The sequence below is a fragment of the Pinus tabuliformis genome, chromosome 4_1, assembly GCF_031772625.1.
Source record: "Pinus tabuliformis cultivar Carrire ecotype Pingquan chromosome 4_1, CPIR1, whole genome shotgun sequence".
In the NCBI taxonomy this organism is placed as follows: domain Eukaryota; kingdom Viridiplantae; phylum Streptophyta; class Pinopsida; order Pinales; family Pinaceae; genus Pinus; species Pinus tabuliformis.
The window spans coordinates 893,823,830-893,839,191 of record NC_142303.1 but is presented as its reverse complement, the minus strand read 5'-3'; the positions used below and the strand labels follow the sequence as shown (position 1 = coordinate 893,839,191).

The following is a 15,362-nucleotide window of genomic DNA, read 5'->3' as shown; positions in this document are numbered from 1 at the left end:
AGGTTTCAATGAGTCTGTAACAGAGAAGGTTCATATACTCACAAATATTCAGAATATATGGAATATGGTAATATCCATAATAGGACAAGTAATATTTACATATAAGAAATATTTATATATAAGAATGTTGAATGTGCAAGTCATATCATTAGTTCCAAATGAGTGTCAAAATTGAATTGCAAGTTGAATTTTTTATCTTGGTAATTACTTGAGAGAGAATTATTGTTCTCTTATCATTCCTTATTCTTCATCAAACAATACTTTAACTATTTTAATTGTAAGAGAGTATTAATTCCTATGGTTTGTAGAAAATATGGATGAGTGTTAGGATCCAAATATATTGGGGTTGTCTTGGTTTTTGAAATGGATATTTTTTATGATGTAAATAAATATGAAAGAAGAAATTCAAGTGGGTACATTTGGTCAGATACATTGGAAGGGTGTGTAAATGACATAGTTTTAGAAACAATTCCAAAATGCCATTTGTTTGCCATATTTGATATTTTTGGTGGGTATGTGGAGATAACATGTGAAAAGGATACTATGGGGTACAACTAGTTAAGAATGGACCAATAATGGAAATGATAATAACCTAGATTTATATATTTCTTTTAACGCCAAATTCACATCAAAGTAAACATATGAATATCCCATTAAGTATGACCTAAAGATGATTCAAAGAATTTCACCTTTATCCTAAGCACATGGCACAATAATTTCTGAGGTGTAAAGTTTTATTAGAGGCACTGTTTGTTTGCTTGTTTGTTTTTGTTGGAAAAATGTTTTCTATTAGTTTTATGTGACTTTCAATTTATCATTTGTAGCATGTTGATAAATGGGAAAGAATATTTTGTGACATTTATTTTGCAGAAATTGATGTTGAATGAAAGGATATAGAGTTTAACCAAGCTAAAATTTTCTTTGGTAAAGGCAGAGGAACATCTTATAAATCTGCCTAAGAATACACCATATACAAAGTTTGAACACAAGTAATATATTTCATTTTATTTTGCATATATTTTCTTTCTCCTACTTCATTAAGGTCGATTTTTCTATTATCCTACTTGATTGATACCTTCTCATGACATGAAGACTTTAAATATGAATTAATGTGTTCGTGAAACAAATTATATTCAATGTTTATATATATAAAATATAAAAAAAAAAATGTCAATTCCTTCACTTGATTGTTACTTGACTCTGATGTGGGCAGGTTATAGGAAATGGGATTGAAAAAAGGATGGGGTGACAATGTAGAGCATGTCTTGGATATGATTCATTTGTTGTTGGAGATCCTTCAGACACCTGTGCCATAAACTTTAAAAATGTTTCTAGTAGGTAATATTATGATTTTTAATGTTGCGATTCTTTCACTTAATGGTTAGTTTGGGAAATCAAATGTTTTAGGAATGCTAGACAAGACACCGGTGGATAGGTAAACAAATATTTTATAATTGCAATGTTCATTCCATGATATCTCATCTTTAGTGTTTGATTGTTTTTTAATGTTTCCTTTGATTTTGTTTTGTTTTTTAACCATGAAATTGAAAATACTTTGTATCATGTCCATTTAAACATCCATATCTTGAAGATGAGATTAGTATTACTTGATATTAATTGAAATCCTTTTAGCTATTTTGTGTTAAGAAAATTTCATGACTATTAGAAAAGTTTACTTTCATGTTATTATTTAAGCACAGGTTGTCTATATACTTAACCAAGTTCATGTGTTAGAGAATTAAATATGTTGTGAATAACATGACAAGTATTAGACATCACGGCTCAAATTATTTGTTTTCACGAGTTATCTACAGTATCATTTTTTTAGCATGTAACTTAGTTGGCTTGATTGTGTGTAATCCTTCTCTAAAGGTTGAATACTAAGTTACCAAGTTGTTCTTTTCTATGGTGACTTTTTAACTTGTTTGTTTATACAAGTCATCTAACCACATAGTGTCCACTATCCGGCCCAACTGAAGAAAACTTGTTTGAGTTTCTTTCTTTTATGGGGAAATATGGCATTAACATTGTTGATGTTGAGGTATATGTCGTATAAATATTTTATAGTCTACTTTATTTTATATTTCAATACTCATCGTCTTTCATGTTTTATACTCTACATTGTATCTTCTTTGGTTTTCAGGAGAGGAACTCAATATTGATGGTAAGAAATAGGAATTGAAGAAAGAAGAGAATAATAACTATGGAGTGATAAATGAAAAAAGACAAAGAAGACAACCAATCTAGTGATACCCTTAGAGCCAATATCTTGCATAAGACACACACATAGAGATTGATGGTCAAGTCTTCAAAGTTGGTGAATTCACTTGCAATGCCTTGAAAACACAATGATAATGTTTTGAAGTAATGGAACAATATTTCATGTCTAAATTGTAGTCCAACCAATATTAAGTTGAAAACTCATATTGTAATACTTGACATTTTATATAATATAATTTATGGTTGAAATTATTTATAGTTGCACGTGATATTATTTAGTATTGTAATTAACATATGTAACTTTTTGTTTTCATACTAGATGAATATGCACATTGTATGACATTTTTTTTATTTAGTTGCAAAATCATACTAATTAATTTGTGTTGATTAATAATGAACATATAAAATCAATTTAAAACTACTAAATTAGTAGTTTATATTGATTAATAATGAACACAAATAAAATGAATACACGACTAAATTAGTTGTTTATAATGATTATTAATGAAAGTAAATGAAATGAATATAAATTACTAAATTAGTCATTTATATAATGAATTGAAACTACTAGAAAAATATATGACTACTACAAATGATAAATTTGTAATTATAAATGACGATTGAATTTTCCATTAATACAACTATTAGTAGCTAATTTACAGTATCTTATAACATGACCAAAATTTAGTCATATTTCTTTGGTCATTAATTGGTTTCAAATGGTGACTAAAATTTGCATATATATGACTATTAGTAGCTAGTTTACAGTATCTTATAACATGAAAAATATTTTGGTTATATTTATTTGGTCATTAATTGGTTTTCTCAGGTGGTCATATAGTAATATATTTTGTTGTATATTTGGTCATTAATTGTGGAAATTAACAACTAAATCAATGACTAAATTAATAACCAAATTAATGACTAAATATACTACTACATGATAAAATTGAGAAAACTAATTAATGACTAAGCTAAAAATGATTAAAAGTTGGTCGCATTATAAGATACTGTAAATTAGCTACTATTGGTCATCGACTGAAAAATGGTCATTTATATGCAAATTTTAGTCATTTTTTTAGTAACTAATTAGCCATTTTCTACTAGTGAGTGCAAAGTATAAGACATGAAATATTATGAATACTAGAATAGAAACTAAAGTAGACTATAAAAGATATATATGACATATACTTCAACATCAACAATGTTAAAACCATTCTTCCTCATAAAAGCAAGAAACTTGAACAACTTTTCTTTAGTTGAGTGATAGTGGCCACTATGTAGCCAGATGACCTGTATAAACAAATAAACATCACCATAGAAAATAACACCTTAGTAACTTAGTATTCAACCTCCAGGGAAAGATTAGGAAAAATCATGCCAACTAAGTTACATGCTAAAAATCTCAAGCTGTAAATAAATTGTGAAAAAAAAATAATATGAAGTGTGATGTCTAATCCTTGTCGTTTTATTCGCAACAACATTTTGTTCTCTAACTGTTATGGAACTAGTTCACAAGAAGATAGAAAAGAACGATAAATGCCTTATAATTTAGCCTCTTCGAGGGGGCAACCTCCTTTACATTACACAAATGAAAAATTCTTAGATGATACAAATGAAAAGACCTCCTTTCTATATATAGGAGTCTAAGGGGTCATAATATAATCAAAGCTGACATAACAATAATAATATAAGGGCACAATAATAACAATATGGGGACTACATGGGTACAACAATATAATAAGGGGGTTGTACTAATAACAATAAGGGATTACACTAGTAGTATAGGGGCGTAACATGCCCCTCTCCTTCAAAAAGTGTTGTCCTCAATGCTTGAATAGTTTTTGATGCTTTTATATAAAATTCTTGGATTCATTTCTTCTTTCGCGATGTGATCTTTCACTTCTTGAACCTTTTTCTTCTTGATATGTCCTTCTATCTTAAGAGTTTGAGGAGTGGTAATTTCTTCCAATGCTTTACAAGATATGGTTAGATTCATTTCTTCTTTCTCTAGGGTTGGTTCCTCGTGTATATTCTCTTCTTTTAATGTTTCTTTATCCTTTTCTTCCTCCTCTTCATAATCTATGTAAAATAATTTCTTCTCGGCACACTTATGACCTTTAGTGCATTTTCTATCACAATTGTAACAAAGCCCTTTTTATCTTTTTTCTTCTAATTGTTGTGGTGTTACCCTTGTAGATTGCGGAAGGCTAGGAAAAACAACACTTCCATGTTTATAGTTGTGAGGGGTATAATTCCTTGTTTCCATAATTTTTCTTTCCACTTTTCTTGCCAACCTGAATGCCTTATCCAATGAATCAGGTTCCCAAAGGTGAACCTCATGTTGAATGTCATCCTTTAAAGTCCCTATGGAGACATCAATCCTCTACTTCTCTGGAATATCATTTTCCCTTATATTCAATTTTTGAATATCCTCAATGTGCTCTGCCATTGAACACTTTTGTTTGAGATTTTTCAATTGGCTAAAGAAGGTCTTTCTCTTTGTATCCTCATAATGTGCTATCATTTCCTCTGTGAAAATTGACCACATGATAAGTGGTTTACAAGAACAAAGCCATTTATAGCATAAAAATTGATTATGTTCTAAATAATTAGATGCAATAAATACCTTTTGTAACAGTGGTACACCATTTAGATCAAAATATTTCTCCATCTATAGTATCCAATTTACAGATCCTTGCCATCAAACTTCCTCATCTTGCGTTTTCTTGATTTTAGGAGCTCTATCTTGAAACAACTGTAACTCTATAATTTCGAATCTTCTAGTTCTAAAATCGAGATCTACAGTAGTGCTTTGTGTCCTCTTTCCAATGCCACCAATCTGATCGAAATTGGATTCTACAAGAAAGAGTTATGCACAATTTCCCAAGATGACCTAATTATACACCTTTTCATAATAGAAAACATGTATGACATGCCATGTGTGACTGTTTCGACCTTACTACCTACAACTGATATACAAAAAACTACATGAAGTCCTCTTTCTGTAACTTCTTACAAAATGTCAATTTGATTCTCAGAGAGAAAGTTGTGACAATTTTCCCAACATCACCTGTTTAACATATAATTCGGGAGTCTACAAAAACCCTAACTTCCTCAAATCATATATCCAGAAATATAGAGAGACAAGATCTAAAATTTGGACACAAGCTTCAACAAAATTTTGGTTCAAATGGGTTTAAATGTCAGAGTCTGAACCTTCATAGAACAAATATGATAGAAAAAATTCCACGATGACCTATTTGAGATGAAATTATGGAGCTTGCAAAAACTCTAACTTCCTCAGATCATATCTCCAAAAATATAGCGAGACAAGATCTCAAATTTGGACGTGAGCTTCAGACCGATTTCATATCAAATGGGTTTTTGTTTTTGCTTCTAAAACTTTGTAGTGAAACAGATATAGTGAAAATACCACGATGACGTGTTTGGAGCAGCGAAACCCTAGAATCCAAAGCTCTGATACCAAATGTTATGAAACCAACTCACAAAAAGATAGAAAAGATAGATGAATACCTTAGAAATAAGCCTCTTCAAGGGAGAAACCTCCTTTACATTACACAAATGAGAAATTCTTAAATGATACAAATGACAAGACCTCCTTTCTATATATAGGAGTCTAAGGGGTCATAACATAATCAGAGCCGACATAACAATAATAATGTAAGGACACAATAATAACAATAGTGGACTTCTATGGGGCACAATAATAACAATATGGGGACTACATGGGTACAACGATATAATAAGGGGGTTGTACTAATAACAATAAGGGGTTACACTAGTAGTATAGGGGCCTAACACTAACACATTAACTTGGTCAAGTATATAAACAACATGTGCTCAAATAACAACATGAAAGTAAACTTTTCTAATAGTCATGAAAATATTTCAAGGATTTCAATCAATATCGTGTAATACTAATTTCATTTTCAAGCTTTGGTTTTTTTTAAACGAACATGATACCAAGTATTTTAAATTTCATAGTTAAAATACAAAGAAAAATCAAAATAAACATTCAAAATACAATTAAACAATAAAAAGAGGATATCATGCAATGGACATTGAAATTATAAAGTAATTGTTTACTTTCCATAAACGTCTTATCAGGAATTCCTAAAACATTTGCTTGCCTAAACCAACCATGAGGTGAAAGAATCAGAACATTAAAAACCATAGGAATACCTACTAGAAATATTTTTAAAGTTGATGGCTCAAGTGCCTGAAGGATCTCCAACAATAAATGCATCATATCCAAGACGTGATCTCTACAATCTCCCCATCCTTTTTCCAACCACATTTCATGTAACCTACCCACATGAGAGTCAAGTAACAATCAAATGAAGGCATTGACATTTGTTTTTATCTTTTATATCTATAAAATTTTAATATAATTTGTTTTGGGAACATATTAATTCATATTTAAAGCCTTCCTGTCATGAGAATGTATCAATCAAGTAGGACATCAGAAAAATTAACCTCAATGAGGTCCTCTAACAATTTCTACAATATCAATGTTTATCTTTTTGTGATATCTTAGAAAAAAGAACATCTCTGCAAAATAAAAAGCCATATATTATTATGTTCAAACTTTGTATATGGTTTATTCTTAGGTGGCTTTTTAAGACGTCCCTCTACCTTTGTAAAAGCTGATTATAGCTTGGTTAAACTCTATATCCTTTCATTCCACATCAATTTCTGCAAGATAAATGTCACACATTATTCTTTCCCATTTCTCAACATGCTACATATGATAAATTTAAAGCCACATAAAGCAATAGAAAACCCATTTCTAACCAAAACAAACAAAAAAAATGCCTCTAATAAAACTAAACACCCTAGAAATTACTCTGCCACATGCTTAGACTAAAATTGATATTCTTTGAATCATCTTTTAGTCATATTTAATGGGATATTTGTATGTTTACCATGGCATCAATTTGGTGCTAAAAGAAATATATAAATCTACGTTATTATCATTGAAATTCAAGTATAATTCAAAAAATAATGTCATTGCAAGGTATGGAGAGACAAACATCTTCATAATTAGGATTCTCTATTTTAGTTTGATTTGAGTTGAGTTGGTATTTTAATCTATATTTTTCTCTAAAGAAGTGAAATAAAAAGATGAGAATCGAAATTGCCCTATGAATTTTTTATTAATTCATATTATATATCTCTAAAAGAGTCAGGTCATCCTTATCTGCTATTTGATAGATATTTATTATGCATAGAATAATAATGAATTAACTATCAAACACAATGATGCAATATATTAACTAGGAAAAGAAAAATGGCATGGTTGTTGTATTTGTGTGCTCGAAGGAAATCCAACAATGGTTGTGTTCTTTCTCTATCATGAAATAGTATTGAAGACAAATGTTGGTTCAAAAATTGAACTATATTACCAATAGGAGATGGTTGTGTTGGGTAAGGAAAGGATGAATTGAAGGGCTCAAGGTCTAGCTCCAATACATAGTTATCCTTGTCACTACAAAATACAAAGTTGTCATCATTTTCTTATCGAGGTAAAAATAAAAGTGAGTTTGTATTTGTGCACTTTTGATAGTATATGAAAAGGGGAGCACTAGTGGAAATCAAAGTGTGTCATCCCATCATCCAACCTACACACAAAACATATATAAAATCAAATGTAAAACCCACTCAAATCGATCTTTACATGACATAAGTGTAATGAACTAGTACAATAGAAGCATGCTAACTCATAAACAAGAGATGATAAAAAAGAATAATGGAACATTGTTTCCTGCCACATAATTGGCATGCATAAAATTTCCACATAATCCATCCAAAAAATGAGAAGAAATTATGGAAAAAGAACATATCATTAGTGTTTTGTACCCTCTTTAAAACATGTAGACTCAGGAATTAGAGGAGGCCAAATGTAGAAAGATTCAAATTTTGTGGGATATAAAAAAAATGTTGGAAAAAATGCCTGCCAATTCACGAAATATCACTCTAAATAATAGAACATGTAGATGACAATAATGATGAAAATAAAGCATGTATGAAGATCAAGTTCCTTTAACTTTCACTAAGACTCATATTCTCTGTGTTTTCTAATTTTATGAAAACAATCAAGAATATCTTGGGTCTATAGTTAAAAGACTATGGTTTGTCCTTTCCAAAAATTACTTGAAAAATTATATAATAGAAAGGATTTTTAAATCCAAATCTCAAAATTGTATCTATAGCTTTGATTGCTCCAGTTTAGTATACATTTATTTTTTTTGGCCTGCATATAATCAATATTTAGGTGCTTTATGATTCCAAAATAACTAACCCATCCTAAAGGTAGGCTAAAACTTAAATTTTTAAAGCAATCCCTTCCTTGAATCTTTGTAACATGATTTGTTTCATTCTTGTGAAAAAAATATGCAACTTTCACTACAAGAAATAACTCTTATAAACATATTTCCAAAACAGTCCTATTTATCAATTCAGAATACATCTAAGTGCCCCCACTCATGTGAATAAATTTGAACATGTGCATGGGCATGAGAAATCCTCAACTGTAACCTGAGTTGCTAGAAGGACTAGGAGAGTGGATCATGAAAGCATCTTAACAGAGGGCCAAAGAGATGAATTTGAGGACATGCTTCATGCTTTAACCTTGGAGAGAAATCAGATAAAAGAAGCAATGGGGTTTTCTCTAGACAATGTCGACACAACTGGCAAGGTAGTTGAGGTACTTACAGAGTCTTTGACTCTAAAGGAGATGCCTATTCCAACTAAAGTTGCAAGGCTCATGTTAGTTTCTGATATTCTTCACAATAGTAGTGCTCCTGTGAAAAATGATTCTGCATATAGGACAAAGTTTGAAGAAACATTGCCTGATATTATGGAAATATTTAATGACTTATACTGAAACATCACTGGTCGGATTACTGTAGAAGCTTTGAGGGAGAGAGTGATGAAATCTCTCTAGGTTTGGTCAGACTGGTTTCTCTTTTTAGATGCTTATGTGAATGGACTGAGATCTTTCTTTCTTCGGTCTTGAAATTCAGGTGTCCCTCCTTTTGATTCAATGTGTTGAGATTCCCCACCATTGAAGGACCTTAATAGTTTTGAAGCCAATCTTATGAACTTAACAGATGGATCTGGTCCAAATAAAGATGTTTCTCTAGAAATTGGAGAGGGAGAAAGACCTTGAGAATTTTGTAGTATTCCTCTTGTGGAGCTTGAAAGATGATGTAAGAAAAAAAAATTATCTATTCATGTTGGTAGGGAGGTAATGATTTCCTGATTGCTTAGCTTAGAAGAACTAGAGAAGCATAAGAACCAAGATCAAGACGAGGATGTCAGGTATGGGTATAACTTTGAAATCAAAGGGAAGCATGCAAGAGAAACTAATGCTTATTTAAAATTTGGAGAGGGAAGGTTGAGCACAGGTGAAGAAAAAAAATCCATACTTGATGATGATAAGGACTATATGTCTAGATCTAGGAAAAATGTTCAGGAAGAATCATATTTATGGTCACGGGTTGAGGAATGTGAATCAATGGATGCCTCTTGCAGTGGAACTTTACCAAAAAATGTTGGTGTGGTGGGGACCTCAAAGTCATCAATCCCACAACCAGATCTAAAACCTTTAACAAGAAATTCTATGAAAACACATCATGTATTACAGGATTCAAAGTGGACTTGTGAGGATGGTGGAACTTATACAGAGGACAAGGCAGAGCTTAAGGTACTTGGTTTTAATTACTCTTATTTTGGTAGTGATGACATATTTGGGGGTTCTGGGAGTATCATGAATATCTTGAAGAAAGTGGCACTAAGAATGCTGAATAAATTGAAAGAAAAGTCTCCTCCCTCATAAAGAGATTAGAAGTTGAATATGGGTTAATAGATCCAGTGACTAATAAAGACACTAGATCAAATTCTGGATACTACAGGCATTCGTCTCACATGGAAGGTAATGTATGAAATTGTATATCTACTAGATTGCATTTGATTGAGGTGGGTTCCTTATGAAGTCTCCCGTTCTTGGAAATTGGAGCTCATTTTAAGTCATATTTATAAAAACTAGTATCTACATGATTAATATCTTTGTGGCTTACTTATTTTACTTTGTGATGGGAGCCATAGCACAATTCCCTCACACAGATTAAGTAAAGACAGGGAAATAGAGGATAGGGAGAAGGGTTTTGATGGGGATGGGGAACGAGATCTTGATATTGTTTCTGTTCATCGTGAAAGAGATGGTAATAGAGATAAGCTTCATGATTCTGATGCTAGAAGGGGGAGAGGGAGGAGTAGCAATAGAGAACATGACAATCATGACAGGGAGAGGGGTAAGGGAAGAGAGAGGAATAGGAAGCATGATAGAGAAATAGAGAGGGAAAAGGAAAGGGATAGAGATATGGAAAAAAGGAGTAGAAGAAGCTAGTCATTTATTTTAGTGTCTTCTAGTGCTAATATGTACTCTCTACATTTTTATTCGAGTTGTGATTTCTATACAAGTAGGTAGCTTTCTTTCAATTTTAGGTTTAAATAAATGTTTCTTTTCCCTAGAGGTTTTGGATTCAAGTTATATTTTACAACCTGCATGATTAATGTAGAATTCCATTATTGAAATTCAATTTGATGCAAAGTTTTCCCATAAGAATACTAAGGTGGTTTCAAAGTATAGAAGGTGACTTCTAACAATGTTTCATTTCTCATGTAATAGAAATTGATTCTAATGTGCATGCCTTAGAACCTTATATATGAAAGTGTTGCTTGTTATATTCTCTTGTTTTTGAGATGCTACTGATGAGTTGTCAAGACGCCCAAAATATGCACACTTACGATGGTGATTAGCTCCCAATGTTTCAATGGGTTTTGTTCTTATGCTGGCTAGCCTTATAAAGGAGTATTCAAACCATCAGAGTTTATGCAGTGGAGCATAACTATTACCATATTATATGTATTTTCTTTGTTGAACTTAGGGGTCATGGAAGTGAATTATCTGAAATACGTTGTCATTATCATGTGACTAAGTGACATGTTTCATGGAATCTACTGAGGGACCTTAATTGTAATTTTTCCATGATTGTATGTGTCGTTGTTAGTGAGTGTATTTTATTGCTAGCATCTTTCTTCCATTTTTATGTTTTCCAATTTAAATGCTTTGAAGGCTATAAATCCTATAGGCATTTTAGTCTCTTTTTAAACGAAACTTTTTTAGATTTAACCAATGCAGATACTAATATACTTTGAAAAAATGAGATTAAACGCAAATATAGTGGTGAGAATTTGAAAGATGAGAATGTGTGTAATAGTTTGATAGGCAAGCCTAACTATTTTAGAATCAAGCCATGATTATAATAGTCATTAGTAAACACAACCTCTTTTTACTAATTCTTGCATGAATATCTCTATCCTGCATTTCTTTGTGTGTTGATCGGTTTCTCCTTTTTTTGTAATTATAAATAAATATTGAAAAAATGCTTGAAGGGTAATATGGGAATATTCCCCTTATCCTCTCACAGGGTTGAATCTAAACATATGCTTACTATCATAAATTACTAGTAAACACCCCCAATTTTCAACCAATGTTTGCATGAAGATAAGTCACCCTTCATATGAAAATTATAGAGAATCATACTTCAATATTAATGACCATATATATTATTTTGAATTTATTATTAAAGGCTATCTTTTTCTTTTACACTTGGGCCTTCTTTAATGTGTTAAAAAACCTTGATGGGGTGTGTAGACATCAAAACTCATGTCTAATACCTTCCAAAAAAAAATCATTGAAATTGTCTGACCATCTTGCAATAATTATGTTTAGAGTCACCTAAACTAGCTGTAGAATATCGACTCAATCTTTACATTTACTTGAATGATGCATCACAACTTTGGATGAAAGAATTATTTATATATACAAATATATTGGTTTTGAACAATCATATCTTCAATTATTGATTGTATATTTCGTTATCTAGGTGGATACCACCACATTTACCTCAAAAATGTATAGAGAGTCCATAGCATGAGAAAGCCTCAACTACAACTCACACTACTAGAAGGATGAGGGTAAGCACCATATCATTCATTGGGATTGATTTTTTTTCAATACTTTATTCAGTTCATTTTTAATACTATTAAAGTCCATTTCAATATTTTTGAGACATTGACACCCATTGACTTTTAGTAATGTAAAACTTCACCAAATATTCTACAGGGTCAACATCTGATCAAATTTATTTGAGTTTGAAGTTGAATAGCTTTCTACCCCGCTATTTCTAATTTGTAGTCTGATGTAATTGTACCATAGAGTGAATTTGAGGACATGCTTCATGCTTTAACCTTGGAGAGAAATCAGATAAAAGAAGAAATGGGGTTTTCTCTATACAATGCCAACACAAATGGCGAGGTATTATTGTCATGATGATGATGTAGTTGTGGGCTTTATCTTGTGTCTTGGTTAAGCACTTTGACGATATGATTTCTTTACAACTTAATTGGTACCTTGCATGCATTGTAGGTAGTTGAGGTACTTACAGAGTCTTTGACTCTAAAGGAGATGCCTATTCCAACTAAAGTTGCAAGGCTCATGTTAGTTTCTGATATTCTTCACAATAGTAGTGCTCCTATGAAAAATTCTTCTGCATATAGGACAAAGTTTGAAGCAACATTGCCTGATATTATGGAAAACTTTAAAGCATGAAGCATGCCCTCAAATTCATCTCTTTGGCCATCTATTAAGGCACATTCCTAATCCACTCTCTGGTACAATTACATCAGACTACAAATCAGAAACAACGGGGTAGAAAGTTATTCAAACTTCTCTAATGGTAGTGCTCCTATGAAAAATGATTCTGTATATAGGACAAAGTTTGAAGCAAAATTGCCTGATATTATGTACAACTTTAATGACTTATACTAAAACATCATTGGTCAGATTAATGTAGATTTTTTTAGGTTTATATGTTTCTGATATCGATATCATAATAAGTGTAAAGCATAAGAGTGGAGGAGCCATAGAAGAGGAAGAGCAAGAGCAGGCGAAGGGAAATCAACGATAATGGTGAAGTTTATGAAGCAAAACAAAGTTGTCTTTCTCTTGCAGGGGCACTTCGCAAGTTGGAAGATCGTTATCATTAAAACCTTCGACGATGGCACTGTTAGACATACATATGACCACTACCTTGTAGCAGGTATCGCAAAATACCCTAAGAAGGTCATCATAAAGGACTCTACAAAGAAAACAACAAAGATATCAAGGTTGTTAACTACAACCACATCATTCCCACCAGGTATAGTTTGGATGTGGATTTGAAGAATGTGGTTACCTTTGATAAACTGGAGACCCGCAATAAGAAGGTGGAAACACTAAAGGGAGTAAAGCTTCCTTTGAGGAGAGGTTTAAGGTAGGGAACAATAGATGGTTCTTTACAAAACTTAGGTTTTGATATTCTCACTTTTGAGGAGTACCACATTAGAACTATCAAGTTTTATATTTTTTTTTATTTATAGTAGTCTTGGTACCATCGTAGTGTTTGCAGTTCCTGGACATTTTTTATTTTGTTGAGAGTTTTGATCAGCAACTTAATGTTAGTCTATCTTATATCTACCATTTATTTGACAGTTTTAGATTTGATTTATCGTGTCAGTGGGAAAAGTGTATGGAAGATTACATTATTAGTCATTAATTAGCAAGGCAGCTAGTAATGACTGTGTGGATCATTCTGTGATTTTTTTCACATTTATATTATGGCGTCCTTGCAAGAGAGAGTGATGTAACCTCTCCAGGTTTGGTCAGACTAGTTTCTCTTTTTAGATGCTTATGTGAATGGAATGAGTGCTACCTTTCTTCAGACTGGAAATTTAGGTGTCCCTCCTTTTCATTCAGTGTGGAGATGCCCCACCATTGGAGGACCTTGATAGTTCTGAAGCCAATCTTATGGACATAACAGATGGATTTGGTCCAAACCAAGATGTTTCTCTGGCGATTGGAGAGGGAGCAACAACTCAAGACTTGTTTAATACTCTTCTTGTGGAGTTTGAAAGAGGGTTTAGTAAAAATGGTTTATCTATTCGTGGTGGTAAGGAGGTAATGGTTTCCTGATTTCTTAGCTTAGAAGAAGCAGAGAAGCATAAGAACCAAGATCAAGACGAGGATGTCATGTATGGATATAACATTGCAACCAAAGGGAAGCATGCAGGAGAAACTAGTGCTTATTTAAAATTAGGAGGGGGAAGGTGGAGCATAGGTGAAGAAAGAAAATCCATACTTGATGATGATAAGAACTATATGTCCTTATCATCACCTAGGAAAAATGTTCAAGAAGAATCATCTTATTGAATTGAGGCTTCTGTGATCCATAACAATTATAAGAAGAGTTTTGGCGAAGGAAAACCTTTGTCGACGCGTTTCGAACCAACCAGTGTGTTTCATGATCAAGACAAGTTGAGGAGTCAGATCATGGCTGCAAAATAAATAGGGAGAGCGGATCTTCAAATGACCAGGTTTACCATCAATGGCTATATAACGGCTAGATTATATAATGTTAATAAGTCAAAGGTAATTACTTCTAATAATAGAATAATATCCTAATTTTAGAGAATAATAACTAATTATAATATATTATCTATTAGAATGTTATATTTATTTAATTAAAATATTTTCATTAGGATATTAAATTAAATTATTTAATTCCTTTTTAATTTTTTTTATTTATTTAATCTATATGATTAAATAAATTAAAAATTAAAAAGGAATTAAATAATTTAATTTAATATCCTAATGAAAATATTTTAATTAAATAAATATAACATTCTAATAGATAATATATTATAATTTGTTATTATTCTCTAAAATTAGGATATTATTCTATTATTAGAAGTAATTACCTTTGACTTATTAACATTATATAATCTAGTCGTTATATAGCCGTTGATGGTAAACCTGGCCGTTTGAAGATCCGCTCTCCCTATTTATTTTGCAGCCATGATCTGACTCCTCAACTTGTCCTGAGGATGAACCACACTGGTTGGTTCAAAACATGTCAACAAAGGTTTTCCTCATGTGATTTTCGCCAAAACTCTTCTTATAAGAATCATCTTTATGGTCACTGGCTGAGGAACATGAATATGTGGATGCCTCT

The 15,362-nt window shown here is 31.8% G+C and overlaps 2 pseudogenes; both read left to right on the top strand.

Moving 5' to 3' along the window:
• The first annotated feature begins 2,015 nt into the window (after positions 1–2,015).
• LOC149179048 (protein RRC1-like) lies at positions 2,016–10,654 on the top strand (annotated as a pseudogene).
• A 2,625-nt stretch (positions 10,655–13,279) lies between these two features.
• LOC149179047 (large ribosomal subunit protein eL27y-like) lies at positions 13,280–13,667 on the top strand (annotated as a pseudogene).
• Positions 13,668–15,362: the final 1,695 nt, after the last annotated feature.